Below are 17,246 nucleotides of genomic sequence, written 5' to 3' on the forward strand. Positions count from 1 at the left end.
ACTCACCACACGATCCAACCATCACGGATTTACCATTATGACCTTGAAGAATTCCCATTTACCCCAAGATCTTCGATCAATAGTCACTTTCCGTGGAGGCACTCATCCTTATCAAACATATTACATGCATTATCTCGCTTCGCACCTCGTCTCAATCACTAATAACCCGGGTGTCATGAATTTACCGTCGGTCTCTAAATCCCACCTCTTAACCGCTCTTGAACCAATCTCTGCTTCTTTCAATACGATACCCGGTTCTCCCCCACTTAGGGTTCGAACCATCACCAATTGACGCACAAACTATCCCCTGGACAATTTCCACTAGCAACATCGCACTGACCCTTGGAAGGTGCTATGCAACGCCCGATAATCTCCTTAGAGAGATCATGCAACCTCAAATACCCTGAATCTCAGACGAAATTTTCAGGAACTTCTCATCACGACTGTCTCCAGTCGTTCAAGGTCTCATATCATCCCAATACCGAACATCTCATATGTCCAGTAATATCACTGTCTCTTAGACTGGAACAATAAATCATCATGCTCCTCAACCTCGACTTCTCTATCTGCGTTCCAACACATGAATCATCACAATAACAGGGACCCACTCCCATATTATAGACAAGAGAGCCACCGCCCTGATATACTCGCTGATACTGCTACCATACGCCCTACTATACTCAAATAGGGTGTAACGTGGTCCTTGACCATCTCAGTTTCAACTGACTACCTGCTTATGGCAAATCATTACCTCACGGCAGACATGCTGCCTGATATTCTGGTGGAAAATTGTCACCCATGTCAACCTGCAGGGTTTACTCCTAACCCAAAAAACTGAAATATCACGCCTCCCAGGTTTCCATAAGAAACATAAACAGCACCACTCATCGGGCTTTGCAGACCCCTCAAACTTCCTCTTTTCACCAACCTCGGTCTTGTTGGCGGCTCTTCCCTTTATCATATCCTCCACATACTTGGCAGCCCAGATAGCTGCCTCCAAGGTAGGTGCCTGACGCACTGGCACCGCGTACTCCCATGGCAATCCCTTTGCGTACTTATCAATTTTCGTCAGCTCATCCGGAACAAGACGCAAGGCAAATTCCATCTTTTCTGTGAAGTTGTTCGTGTATTCATCGATTGACATGCTCCCCTTCTTCAGGGTTAGAAACTGGTTCTCTAGCTCGAGCAGGTTTTGAGCTGAGCAGTACTTTCGTTTGAATTGCACCAGAAATTCTGCCCATGTCAGTTGCAGGGGCTGGTTGGGGCTCAGAGTCTTCCCCAAGGTGTTCCACCAACGTACAGCGCCTCCTCGAAACTGACGCACTGCAAACGTGGTCTGTAGCTTCCCTCTGCAACCGCATGTCATGAAAGCTAACTCCATTTCTGAGATCCAATCCATGACCCCGATTGGATCTTCCTTTCCTGTGAAAGTCGATGGCTTGCAAGTCTGAAAATCCTTGTACTTGCATCCATTTCTCTCGACCCCGTCATCTTGGTTATTTTGTTGAACTATTGGTGGGTTGACTTGACCAACAGTTCCACTGTAGTCTCCTTCCCCAGTCTGCCCTTCGTTCAACTCGGGCTATTCGATTTGAATAGTGGCTTCCTCTCGATTTTGCTGGAGCAAACGTCTAGTTTCCTCCATTTGACGATCCAACATCGCTTGGATCATCGCTTGCACTCCAGCCATTGTGACTGGCTCAGCAGCGGCTTCCATCACCGGTATTTGCTCAATCACCGGGGGTTGGTTTCTATTCCCATTTACATTCACGTTTCCGCTACGGGTCCTTGCCATCTTGATTTATACACCGAATAAGGTGAATTTAGATCTTTATTTAGGACTGATGTTCAAATCGTCCTTATCACCCCGAAACGTTTACATGCTAGTTCTAATATTGTAGTCGTACGTTTAGAATCCTAAACACATAAGGTTTCCAGATCCGGTCGGCAACAGACCATAAATCCGAACAAATAATAGCATATCAGGCACAAAGCATTTAGCACATAAACCATTTTAGGCATAATTCCTAAAATAATCTAGAGCTCACACCTCACAATCATCGCTTAGCATTCTAAGTTTAAGTCTAGAAATAAATCCATATTCCTAGTTCGCTTAAACTAATGCTCTGATACCAACTATGACATCCCTAAAATCACGGCGAGAAAAGACCGGTTTGTTTATGCTTTGTTTAAAAATCAGAGTAACATTTTAAATAAAAGTGTTGCGGATTTGTCCCAAAACAAAATATGATAAAGATTTATCAAATGCATTTCCATAGAAGTGTATTTCATTAAAAGACTTGGGATGTCATGTTCGTACAGATCAAAAGCATAAACAGTACAATATAAGCCTTACTACATTATTTCATATCTACAGACCTATATCCGATTAATCTCTCATCCCAAGACATCACATCTATGCTCATGCGCCACTACCTGTAATACAAGAAACTGAGTGGGTCAGGCTTGGGAGCCTGGTGAGCATATAGGGTTTTCAACCCACAATAAATAAGTTTATTAACTTCATTAAATTAAACAAACCCGATTACCCGTTCCCGTTATCCTCACATTACGTCCCTAAGCATCTATCATAAGTGACCTACCCTAAGGATTATCATCGGGACGGACACTACTACTAAGGGGATTCCTCAGCAATAAATGTCCTTGAGGCAACCATGTGGGGGATGGAGTACATCTGGTGAGCACACAGTTCAAATAAACACACAGTTCGAATAAACACCTACAGGTTGCGAGCCTGCTAGTGTTCCACTGGACTGTCTAGAATAGTCCGTGGTCGTCATCTATACTCCACTAGATGACTGATTCATCAATAACATCTATAACGAGGCCTCTCATTATTTTATTTCGTCACACAGCAACTATTACATCTACCCATGTTTTACCCAACACATTTTGTAGATATAAAATACATATACAGTTTAAATCATTGAAAACATGTATAACAATGTTCATCCAACATACATAGCAAGTATTCAGATAATATGCACACATAGCACGTAATTTATATAAAATACTTCATATCTATGTGTAAGCTAAAAGTAACTATGCACTCACCTGAGTAGGTGGTGACTCGGCGCTTGGACAACACTTCGTTACTCTTAACACACTTTTCCTTTGGCAAAACCTAGTATCATTGCCACTAGGGTTTAGTCTAACGATAACCGCGATTAATTAATAGTCTAGCTATTATTATTATTATTATTATATAAGCGTTAAACGATACTTATATAACCCATAATAATAGCCCAAGTACTATTATAAGGTCCTAATAACATTACTATATTAAAACGTAAGCTAAACTAAAGATAGGTTAGGCGTAACCCACTTACAGCGGGTTTTCTCGAAAACCGGACTTCGCTGGAGCAGCGTTCCCGAGTCGAAAGACCCCTTTTCTCGGGACTCCGGGAGCATCGGGGCTTCCTTCGGGTACTAGGGGGTTTTCCTAGACTTTAGGGGGCTTAAGGAGGCTTAGAGAGAGATTCTAGAGAGAGAAAGAGAAGTTGGAAGGTGTGAGAAATGAGGATGCCCCGACACCCTTTTTATAGGCTGGAAATCACCAAAAATCGTCGAGTTTACCTCAAACTCGTCGAGTTTTATGGCCAGGTGTCACCATCTGGTGGCTAGCCTTGGGGAGGAAGCAACGGCCAGGATTGCGCCATGTCACCCGATTTCGCACAACAGCCTCCCGACTTAGAAAAATCATAACTCTCGCATACGAGCTCCGTTTTTGACGTTCTGTTTTTTCCACGCGTAGGTAAAAACAAGATCTACAACTTTCATTAGACTCCATCGGCTAATTCTTGACCGACCTTAAATTTAACAGTAGGAGGAGATTAGACTGCTAAATGACCGCGAAGAATTCGTAACTCCTTCATACGGACTCCGTTTTCGTCTGTCTTTTTACCGTTGAGTTCCTATTAATGAGATCTTCAACTCTCATTTAGGTCGCGTAAGCCAAAAACCGCTCGAACTAAAATTCGAATTTCGGGCTGTACACCGCTAATCCGAAACTTCGAAAAATCATAACTTCTTCATACGAAGTTAGATTTAGGAGTTCTTTTTATCGATGTTCTTAGTTTACCATAATCTACGATTTTCGTTTATATCGTTAAGGCTAAAACTCGCTCTATCGTAAATTCACTATTTATGCTTCCCGGTGCCGTGCCGATTTTGCCGTAAAACTTCGACGGGCCATAACTTCTTCGTTATAACTCGGATTTCGGCGTTCTTTATATGTACGGAAACCTTGATACATATTGTACAACTTGGTTAAGATTATTTATTCTAAATAATCTTTTGTCAAAAATTCGTTTTCGACCCCTATTGCCTTTAAATTGACTAGCCCGGATCTACGGGCGTTACACAAGGATTCAAGCCCAACACTTAAGGCCCAAATATCAACTGTAGTCCAAAAGACCACAGAGGGGTTACGCGGGGCGTACCTCCTTGGTACGCTCAGCGTACACAAACACCCAAGGAACTAATCGGGGACCTCAACCCAGAACGCGGGGCGTACTGGAATTACGCGGCGTGTAACTTCCGTTTCACTTAATCCATTTTCTGGATCTTAACCTGTTAAGACCTTAGCCCATCTCTTGGATCTGGGCTCCCTAACAGTCCTTATACCATAAAGTCGGAACCTTTAAGCATTTGCATGGCTGTAAAGGTCCCTACACTCCCTAACACCTCTCCTCCTTCCTCAAAAGATCTAGATCTCATGCATGATTCAATAATCACGTCCAAGATCACATTTTAAAGAACATACAACTATCATAGTTCTGAAATATGGAAGATCTAGGCCAATAGAGACCATTTGCCCATTAAGTCTCCACCTTGGGACCAAGAACCCTAGAAATGGGTCCATAAAGCATAAAACAAGAAAGGCTAGGAAAGCTAGAAGCTTTTTACCTTAGAAAGAAGCTCCAACCTATGTAGAACTCGGATCTACTCTTGCTCTCCAACTTCAAGCTCTTCCAAAGGCCTCCTCTTCACCTTCTTCACCTTGAAATGGCACCATCAAGCTTAAGAACACACACACAAGCCTACTACGGGTTTTCTTATCTTAGGGTTCACTCTCTGAAGTATGGTGGCTGGGGAAAAGGCCTTAATATTCCTTTTATAGTGCACAAGTCAGATTTAGGGTTTTGGGTTTGTGCTCACTACGCCCAGTGTAGTTTAAGGTACGGCCAGCGTACCGTGTGTAAACCGTGTCCAACTTAAGCGTATCAGTACGCGCAGCGTACTCCTTTCTACGCCCAACGTACTCATCTGCCACAATTTCATTTAAGGCCAAACTTGACAACTAGTAGTAGAAGAAGAAGAGCTAAATAAATATACCCCAAATTCCCGGGTGTTAGAATTCTCCCCCACTTGAATTAGATTTTGCCCTCGAAATCGCTCCTCAAACCATATAGACAGAAACCAACCGCTCGAAAAGCACCACTGCGAGGTTCTCACACCAAAAAGATATCTTTCTCCATGAATACCTGGATCCGTCCAGTAACTCCAAGTTTGGAACAAAACCGATCCCTATGACGCTATAATACCCCCTTTTTGACGTCCCCAGGATCAGGAAAACTCTAGTGGCCTGGCCCGCCGCCTGACACTTGCGCCATCACCATGATATTCGCTTTTTGAACATCAAACCCTGACAACCCAGTGCTCCTCTGATCTTCACAAGACAAATCCGACAATCGGCTACCGATCACTCATAAAAATGTACCAAAATAGTCTGAATCACGCCCCAAGGGACGAAAGGGTTCACATCCCACCAGGGCTCAATCACTGAACTACTATCAGAATCCATCTGAACAATAAACTTTCAACATTTTATTCTCTGACAGAAGAAAATCATGTCCGCTCAGAAGTCCTCATACATCTAAAATAGTAAGCCTCAGCTGCATCCTCGTGTCCCTCTTTAACACTGAGTACCAAGTCTGATCTCGTCCCAACAGTTGCACCTCCAGGGTCATCCTGTCCTTCATGGTTTCCTCCTTACCATAACCACATCGGCCCAAAGTGTTACACAAGTAATGAAATTCGCTTAACCCTAAGCAAATCCTACCTTCCCAACTGGAGATCGACTCAACCCCGACCTCTACCATCTGTTACTCATTATTCATGCAACTTGCGGTACTTCCCGTACCCTAGAACTGACCCACACCGGTGTATGACATCGAATGACAAACATTACTCCTCAAAATGTAACCCACCTCTGAATCCAGAATCTCATCTCGCCTATCCAACGCACGGCTAGAGCCAAACTTAAACTCGAGAGTTTGGTCCGACCCAGAGTTGGGACCGCTCGCCCCGACGAAGCGCTCAACTAGAACTCATTTCCCGCAATCCATGCGTACCTCACTTATCCCATTATTTCGGATTGCAACAACCACAACTTGAAATCAGAGTATAACGATTCTCGAAAATATAGAGACCTCCGTCTCTTTCCTGATCTGGCCCCCAGGCTCCGGGTTACTCAATCTACAAAGGCTACTCAAGCCTACGAACTCTCATGCATCATGCTCTGATCAACAAATAACGTGGCTCCTTACCGCACCCTGACACCCTCCTACTGACCAGTGAGTACTACGGCTCCCCGCAGTATCACCACACCCTCTCGCTGAGTAGTGAGTACTACGGCTTCCCGTAGCATCTCAACAACCTCTAACTAGTGAATACTATAGCTTCCCGTAGCTTCACCACAACCTCTGACTAGTGAATACTATGGCTTCCCATAGCGTCACTACAACCTCTAACTAGTGAATACTACGGCTTCCCGTAGCATCACCACAACCTTTGACTAGTGAATACTACGACTTCTCGTAGCATCACCACAACCTTTGACTAGTGAATACTACGGCTTCCCGTAGCATCACAACAACCTCTCACTGACTCACACTATGCGGGTCAATCATAGATAGGTGCATGCACTTACCCAAATTATACATCACTATATCTGGCGCCAATCGCCATAACAAAACACCCTCTCCTGCTGCAACCCATATTCTTGGACAATCTCACTTGCTGTCATTAACCAGAGGGGCTCCCACTGGAATCATCGAGGCTTGGTCCACCACTTGCTGTCTCCGCTCAAGACTCAAAATTATCTGAAGTCCAATGCATTAAATTCGGATACCTTGATACACCACCTAGAACCTCACAACATCTCGTCTCATCCACTAATCTTCCTGTTCCATAACCTGAAATTGGTTGTCTAATCCACTTCTACCCTTTCCAAGCTGAATAACAGCCCCTTCATTGAACCAGAATTTCTCAATCACTAAACTCACCACACGATCACGGATTTACCATTATGACCTTGAAGAATTCCCGTTTACCCCAAGATCTTCGATCAACGGTCACTTTCCGTGGAGGCACTCATCCTTATCAAACATATTACACGCATTATCTCGCTTTGCACCTCGTCTCAATCACTAATAACCCGGGTCTCATGAATTTACCGCTGGTCTCTAAATCCCACCTCTTAACCGCTCTTGAACCAATCTCTGCTTCTTTCAATACGATACCCAGTTCTCCCCCACTTAGGGTTCGAACCATCACCAATTGACGCACAAACCATCCCCTGGACTATTTCCACTAGCAACATCGCACCGACCCTTGGAAGGTGCTATGCAATGCCCGATAATCTCCTTAGAGAGATCACGCAACCTCAAATACCCTGAATCTCAGAAAAAATTTTCAGGAACTTCTCATCACGACTGTATCCAGTCGTTCAAGGTCTCATATCATCCCAATACCGAACATCTCATATGTCCAGTAATATCACTGTCTCTTAGACTGGAACAATAAATCATCATGCTCCTCAACCTCGACTTCCATATCCGCGTTCCAACACATGAATCATCACAATAACAAGGTCGCTACCATACGCCTTACTATACTCAAATAGGGTGTAACGTGGTCCTTGACCATCTCAGTCTCAACTGACTACCTGCTTATGGCAAATCATTACCTCGCGGCAGACATGCTGCCTGATATTCTGGTGGAAAATTGTCATCCATGTCAACCTGCAGGGTTTATTCCTAACCCAAAAAAATTGAAATATCACGCCTCCCAGGTTTTCACAAGAAACATAAACAACACCACTCAAGTCACAGCAGGTGACATCTCCTCTACCGGCTGATTGCTCAACTCAGACCGCAATCCCCCATAGCCAACTCTACTTATCCTTGAGTCTTGCGACTACAACTGGGATATCATCACAACCCTGGGAGCTCATTCGATTTTCCCTTTTTAAGGTATGCTCCACTAAACTTGTTCATCATGGCCTTCTTGCACCATACTCATTTACCTCTTATCTCAGTCTATACAATCCCCACGGAATAACCGGTAAAAACCTAGAGACACTATCCGCCACCTTACATGATACTCAACCAGGTGGCCACCTCTCGATTTGCTATGAATCATAGCACCTGAACCATGTTCCCTCTTCTCAATCTGTTACTATCATGGTACTCGAACCATGACATCACTTCTCAATGCTCGAATACCGGATCATGCGTGCTTGCTCAGACGACACATGCTGAGGTCAAAACAACGCCTTCTCGTGAAACATCCATCTAATCACAGTCACGGACTCCGTCCCCTACTTGAGGGACAAGAACTCCGGTGCTAACCATTCCTACTCCATCGGGGGAACATACTCGTCTCTGAACATGGTATTGAGCCTCTCCCAGGTTACCTCCGAAATCTCTACAAGAGTGAAGTTCGCCACCACGAACTTCCGCCAGTCCTTTGCCCCCAAGTGAAACTAGTTTAGTGCAAACCGAACCATCCGATGCTCTGGACACGAACAGGTGTAGAAGCATCCATCGATATCAGAAATCCGTCTCATAGCAGCAATCGGGTCCTGCGTCCCGTCAAACACAGGGGGCTTCGTGTTGCTGATCTCCCATAGCAACATCGAGTCACCCAGCCCTACTTGTTCCTTGGTACCCTAAGGATTCTTACTTGGACTACGCACTAATCCGGTGTCTTCGGTAGTACGGGCCCTTATACTACCGCTCACACCGCATCAGTATTCATCCCAAGTCCTCCTCATTGGATCCCAGATCATGAGTACTCTACATCTCGTTAGCATAGCCTACCCTTCGGTAGATCTCTCATAAGCACCTCACTGCTACCTATTCGCTCTCAAGCATCAGATAGCAGCAGAATCCTTCCTAGGCTAAGGCATCACAAAATCAGGCCACTCTAGTCCTAATATGAATACCTAGCTAACTCAAGCATGCATATCATATCATAACATACCTCATAACACATAATGTAAGGGTATTTTGGGAAATCACCGTTCGCGCGTTGGCTGATCGTACACACTGCTCCGCTCTGTCTTCTTCAAAACCTTTTACTCTTTTAGAAAAATTGTTTATTTTAGAAAAACTTTCTTAATTCCCCAGTGTGAGTTCAGATTCATCTGAAGATGCGCATGAATCCCTCAAACCAAGTCTCTAATACCAATTTGTAACGACGTAAATTTTCAAAACAATTTTTCACATTTAAAAACACCCTTTCATTCATAATAGTTATTAAAATGTCATTGTATCACATAAAAACCCATAACATTACATCCCAAGATCATAACATGTAAAACTCCTAGTGTGTGTACTGATCATGTCGGCGCCTTCCCGCGATCATCATTGGTACCTGAAACACATAGCATAACAACTGTAAGCATAAATGCTTAGTGAGTTCCCCAAAATACCACACACCACACATACTCCTTTCCAGGCCATACTCTATGGGATCTTCCGATCCAAGTGTCTCAGGGGACTTCCATCCTGAACTCCGATAGACCTTCCGGTCCTACCCATATCGACCTTTCGGTCCGTACCCTCTTGACCTTCCGGTCTATATCATCTTGACCTTCCGGGCCTTAGCATACATAACATATATAGCACATAAACATCATCTTGACCTTTCGGTCCTTATCATGCATAACATACACAACACATACATATCACATAACCGCATATAGCACATACATTCTATCATACAAGACCCTTCCGGTCATACATAAGTACTGTTCTAGGTACAGTATAGTGAGAAGACTCACCTGGCATGAAGAATCATCCTCTAGTCACGCTGCTGCTAAACACTGGCCTCTAACTCTGTGTCAAATCCCATTATTGCCATGATTAGAAACTAGGACCAATCTTTCACTTATTAGGTCTAAGGATAGACCACTTACCAGCCCATCAATGCTCTAAATCCATTGGGCCCACCAAGGCCCAATAATAAATGGGTTTCCCAAAGGCACAACCTCACCCTACAAGACAAGCCCAACATGAGGCCCAAGACATAAATGAATTCTCTGCTCATATGCTCAACTACGCAGGCCCAAGGATTCAAGCCCAACACTTAAGGCCCAAATATCAACTCTAGTCCAAAAGCCCACAAAGGGGTTACGCGGGGCATACCTCCTTGGTACGCTCAGCGTACACAAACGCCCAAGGAACTAATCGGGGACCTCAACCCAGTATACGGGGCGTACTGGAATTACGTGGCGCGTAACTTCCGTTCCACTTAATCCATTTTCTAGGTCTTAACCCGTTAAGACCTTAGCCCATCTCTTGGATCTAGGCTCCCTAACAGTCCTTATACCGTAAAGTCGGAACCTTTAAGCCTTTGCATGGCTGTAAAGGTCCCTACACTCCCTAACACCTTTCCTCCTTCCTCAAAAGATCTAGATCTCATGCATGGCTCAATAATCTCGTCCAAGATCACATTTTAATGAACATACAACTCTCATAGTTCTGAAATATGGAAGATCCAGGCCAATGGAGACCAATTGCCCACAAAGTCTCCACCTTGGGACCAAAAACCCTAGAAATGGGTCCATAAAGCATAAAAAAAGAAAGGCTAGGAAAGCTAGCAGCTTTTTACCTCATAAAGAAGCTCCAACCTATGTAGGACTCGGATCTACTCTTGCTCTCCAACTTCAAGCTCTTCCAAAGGCCTCCTCTTCACCTTCTTCACCTTGAAATTGCACCATCAAGCTTAAGAACACACACACAAGCCTACTACGAGTTTTCTTCTCTCTTAGGGTTCACTCTTTGAAGTATGGTAGCTGGGGAAAAGGTCTTAATATTCCTTTTATAGTGCACAAGTCAGATTTAGGGTTTTGAGTGTGTGCTCACTATGCCCAGCGTAGTTTAAGGTACGCCCAGCGTACCGTGTGTAAACCGCGTTCAACTTAAGCGTATGAGTACGCGCAGTGTACTCCTTTGTACGCCCAACGTACTCATCTGCCACAATTTCATTTAAGGCCAAACTTAAGAACTAGAAGAAGAAGAAGAAGAAGAGCTAAGTAAATATACCCCAAATTCCCGGTTGTTACATCTTGGCTCCATCTTCTTAAATCTACTTCCCATCGGGGCGTCGAGCCATGGAACTTCCGTCTGGGATTTTGGGCGATGTACGGTGGATTGTAAACTTCGGGTTCTGAGTTGGTGTGTTCCTCGACTTCTTCCTCGTCCTCTTCTTCTTCTTCCAAGTTCTCTTCAGAATCCTCATCTGGATCTTCCACTATCCAGCCACCGTTTCCCTTGTTAGGGAAGTATGGATCCCCAGGTTGGTGAAATCCCGCCATAGAGTCTATTGGAGAATAGGGGTAAGATGCACATAAATAATCTAAGTGTGTTGTTTTATAGTATCATAAAATACTCCTATAGTATTTTAAATTTTGAGATTCTTTGCATGGTTTGTTGGTAAGTTTAGACTCATTATTCACTACGACCATTCCTCGGTATACGTTAGTCACATCCCGGATAAATATAGTTGATCAGGCTATATTCATCCCCGATATGATTAGATACCCCGAAGCCTACTCGTAGTGTTCAACTTATCTTAATACTTTTTGTTTTGGTATTGTCATGACACTGAACTTGTAAGTATGATTGTACTTATACTTTTATAAAAAATAATCATAATATTTTAAAGTATACTTGTACGAAAATGTTATGTCAAAGAGTTTTAGTCCTGTTGCATTTATATTTTGTATATCTTATGCGGTTTGATATACTTAGTTCACTATAAACAATGCTCTGATACCAATCTGTCATACACCCAAACCAGGATGGTGGAAACGTCCGGGGTGGATGACTTTCATGTATTGTATCATAACAATTGAGTAATAGTAAACAAAGCAAACATAACCATCATAAATATAATTGAAAAAGTTACATCATTGTAAGTGTTACATGTTTCAAAAGTCAATTACAATATGATGACAAAAGATTTGTTTGACGCCTTAGCGCCCCATCCTCAAAAGCTGGTGTTTACCTGTTTTACCGATTCTCTGAGAACACAAGTTGTTTCAAAAAGTGTCAACAATTAAGTTGGTGAGTTCATAAGAGTTTGTATGAAATAGTTGTCAGCTTTTCCGTATAAGGTACATGTGTTTGTTTTCATAAAATCCGATATTTTCCATAAAATGCGTTGTAAGCCGTTTTACTTGTAAAATGATGGTGTTCATTCCAGAAAATCCAATATTTTCCATAGAAATGAGTTGTAGTCTTAAATTCTAAGACCGAGATGTGACAGAAATTTATATACTTATAAGAGTAATATGTAGTTTTATTCACGTATAAAACCGTTTGAAGAAATGTGTTTTCGTGTAAAATAAACGTATTGTCGTTTCTGAAGGGTTTTGAGCATTCTAACACTCCTAAGGTGTACATGCAACCCTAAATACCTTGGATCTATGTTTTCTCTATTATACATGAAAACTTGAACTTTCCAAGGTATTACCCTAACTAGCATACAAAACTTTGATACTTGGGTAATAAAACAATTTAGATGACATACCTTTTCTTGTAACTTGTTGCGTGGATCTTTAAGAGCTGATTTCCCCAAGTGTTGCACCTCAAATGGAGTCACACAACACCACTAACAATTGGAGGAACTTGAGAAGAGGTTACTTGCACTTCATAAAATCGGCTTGCCCTCTTGTGTTTCCACTAGTCACTCCTTAGTGCCATTTAAGTGCCAATTTCATGAGCTATAGGGGTTCTTATATAGTGTGGCAAACTAGGGTTACACCATGTAAACCCTAATGACTTTCCATATCCCTCATGCTCCATGGGCTAAAACCTCCATGGAGTATCCATGGGTTACCACATGGGTTTAGCCCAACATGAAGAACTATGGATCATAGTCCCACTTTATAAGAATGAATGATTTACCAAATCAACCCCATATATTTAATTAGTCTCTTTTGATCACAAAATTAGTTCCAAGTTAATTCTTGATCAATACTAATAAATAATATGATTTCATATTAATATTAGAACTTTATAATATATTAATAAACCATAAATAACCTCTTCTCAATTATCCATCCTTCAGATTGTTCTGGTGCCATGCAACCCAAATGGACCATGCTACTCTCGGGTCAAGTACATACCAATAATAGTTATGGGCTTAGACACCTAATCCAACAGTCTCCCACTTGGATAAGTCTAAAAACTATTATTGCAAGCATGACTCCAACCCGACTAGTAATCGTAGCTCTTAAAAGCCGTTGTCAAACTCTGACCTAGTCAATGACGCGTCCATTAGATAAGAGATCATATATTCCTCCATTCTAGATATTGTATGGACTAGACACGGATTATATTCATTCTCTATGTCCATCTGTTGTTTCTCGATTTCTGATTTATGATGACTGACTAATTGAACAAATCAAATCAGTCCAGGCTTAATGTCATCACTAAATCATCGAGGGCCCCACAGATATCGCTTTTATCCACATGGGGTAAAAGGAACTGATAAATTTCGACCCAAATGCTTGCTTGTACTTACTCATCAAATTACACACAATGATATGTTTTATAACATCCAAGTTACTGGTGCATTTACATATGTCAATGTGAAACCGACTTGCAACTACAACTCTCATGTCTCCATTTCAAGAATATAAGATATTATTGTCTCACAATCACTTGTGATTAAATCCATGAAGTGACTCAAATAGGCGTGGGTTGAATCCAATACTCGAATCTTATTCTAGGAGTACTCATGAACACTGCAGCCACCTTGTCCTAGACAAACTACAGACCCATTCATGGCAGTCTTGCCTCAATACCTACTTCCAAAGTAGGATCGAATGTGGATGGTTTGAATAACCTAGTTATTCGGGAAGTCAAAACATGCAAAGTGAAACACAAGAATAATACTAATCCAATATGGCCACAAAACTTTTGAGCCATATTGATTACTCATCATTCATTGTATAATGTTTTGAATAATCAACTTAATACTTGAATTGAAACAATAGTTATGTCATGCTCCAAGCATACACACTATGTTTGTCTAAACGATAGTTATGCCATGCACCAAGCATGAACACTATGTTTGTTTGTGGCCCTTAATTTTTAAAATATATCAATTGAAAAACATTTCAATGATGCTCATTTCAAAATTCCAAATCCGTATTGCAAGTGTAAGAATTCCAAATTCTTGTCACTGCTTGAAAGTGTTAGATTCTAAACTATCATGCAATGATTCTTTTGTAATGTCTAGGTGCCAATAGTCACAGAGACTTTACCAATGATATTACAAAATATTACTTTGGAGATTGTTACAAAAAAAATTCCATGGAAATGAAGTCTCAAATTCAAAGTATATTCCTTTGAACATCCTTCTTGCATAAAAGTTTCTAACTTTCTCATCTATTCTTTAACTCCCAACATGGAAACATTCCATATTTGCCATACGACAACTCATTGTTAATAGACTCCTGTCTATTCATAATAATGCCAATATGGTCCTTTCATTAATGTACTTCCAACTGTCCTTAAGCGACCAATCTTTGGCGAACCTTAGATTGTCCTTAAAAGTTGTTTAACCACTTTAGTCATATCAAGTTCTATTCCTTTTTCCCTCTTAATTCCTCAGGCATTTGGAAAATTTAGAACACGAGAATATTATAGCATATCCAATCGCTCCTATACTCGAAGCATATAGGATACGATTCATAATGTCTAACATAAAGATATGATACTTAATCAGTCTTTTGATATAATATTTATATTTGCTATGTTCTCATAATTTTGATTATGAAGAGGGATGTCATAATCATAATGAAATTTTGAGAACGCAATTAACATTTCCATATATAGTATTTCCTTATTTTGAACCATTCCAACATAACATTCATATATATTTGTCTAAAATTGATTAAAATCGCAATCTAAGGTTTTAGATTTGAAATGAAGTATGAATTACACTCCCTTAATTATAGCAAAACAACTTTTCAAACCTCGCATCTTTGCAAATTGAAACTTTTGTTTTCTATAATTGACATTGCTAACTTGCAACATTCACCATAATTGATTATGCTCCCACTAGCATGATAATTACATCCTTAATAGCATAACACTTATGCTCCCACTAGCTTTAACATGTACTCAGAAATTAGCTGGACTTCTAGAAATCAACACTTTGTTGACCTTCATACCAAAGTTCAGATTTCTGATATGAGATGCTTTGATAAGACTTTATCTAGGCGTCTCAAACTTATACACCTTTCCTCAGATAGCTCACATGTGTGTCTAAACAATTTAAGAACTTACATCAATAAGTCTCAAATGTTTAGACCTTTTTCCATTTCTCACAATTCGAATTATGAAAGATATGTCATAATCATAATCGAATTTGAGAATGCAAATATCACAATTTCTATCTCATTAAAATCTACTCAGTGAAAGCATTTCCTCACAATCATTTTCATGAATTGGAGACAAACCTTATGACACTTAGATTTTATGGTGTATGTGTTACTATCCATGTGAATTTGTCATAACCATATAACACTTATGCTACCACTAGCTTTGACATGTACTCAGAAATCAGCTGGACTTCTAGAAATCAACACTTTGTTGACTTTCTTACCAAAGTTTAGATTTCTGATATGAGATGCTTTGACAAGATTTTATCTAGGCATCGCAAACTTATACACCTTTCCTCAGATAGCTCACATGTGTGTCTAAACAATTTAAGAACTTACAACAATAAGTCTTAAATGTATAGACCTTTTTCCATTTCTCACAATTCGAATTATGAAAGGGATGTCGTAATCATAATCGAATTTGAGAATGAAAATATCACAATTGCTATCTCCTTAAAATCTACTGAGTGAAAGCATTTCCTCACAATCATTTTCATGAATTAGAGAGAAACCTTACGACACTTAGATTTTATGATGTATGTGTTACTATCCATGAGAATTTGTCATAACCATAATCACAAGACAAGGTTAATGGCAAATCCAAACTCATATGGACTGAACTTGTTCAATCATAGTTTCTTGCCACCTGGCAGCATAATGCTTACGATTGCTTCCAAGTAGTTATGTAAACAACTGAAAGCTCATAGAACTCACATGCATAGTCAACTTTAACTGGAATGGGCACAGAAATAAGAATATGTCAACACGATAAGCTATAAACCTCAAGTCGTGTGCTAGTGATAAAAATAGGTTTATTCTTGATCAGTTCTTGAAACTTGTCAAGATCTTTAAAACTCCCACTGCCCTTTTGACGTATATGATTCTCTTGTCATGAACCATTCCTTGAAAAATCAAATACTCAAGAGTTAGTGCAGATTCTTATTGATGAGAATAAAACTCTAGATCGTTTAGATCTTTCACAGGTAAGAATATGAAAATCTAACAAGACAAACAAAGTAAGAGTATGAACACATAATAGAATCAAATGTGTGCTTATGATTCAACAAAGTCACGCCTCAGTAGAGCTCGAAAAAGAACTTCCATTGTAGAGGCGGGCTAGGGTTTACAAAACTTAGTAAGGAAAATAATTAAAGCATTAACTCCTAAGACTGCATGCATGCAACTTATATACTAAACCCTAGAACAAAAACATGCATGGTTGGACATGCCCAATACCGGCAATCAAAACTGGGCTAAGGACCGAGCCCATGACGCAACATAATAATCCCAACAATCTCCCCCTTTGTGTCAAATGAGGCGAGAGATTATCTCTTCTGTGTTGGCTTCACTGTCTTTATAAGTTTGAACAGTCGAGGAATAATTGCAAGAAGTGTCTGCTGAAACTGGATATACCACCTCAGCATATCAGTGGACAACTTCTTGTCAGCTGCACTGTTCTGATCACACCTCTGAATAATCTCCAAGATATGCTCCAGGCAAGAAGTTGAGAAGAGGTGTTTATCAACGAGAGCGAACA

Source organism: Lactuca sativa, chromosome 7 (genome assembly GCF_002870075.4).
Source record: "Lactuca sativa cultivar Salinas chromosome 7, Lsat_Salinas_v11, whole genome shotgun sequence".
NCBI classification, from domain to species: Eukaryota; Viridiplantae; Streptophyta; class Magnoliopsida; order Asterales; family Asteraceae; genus Lactuca; species Lactuca sativa.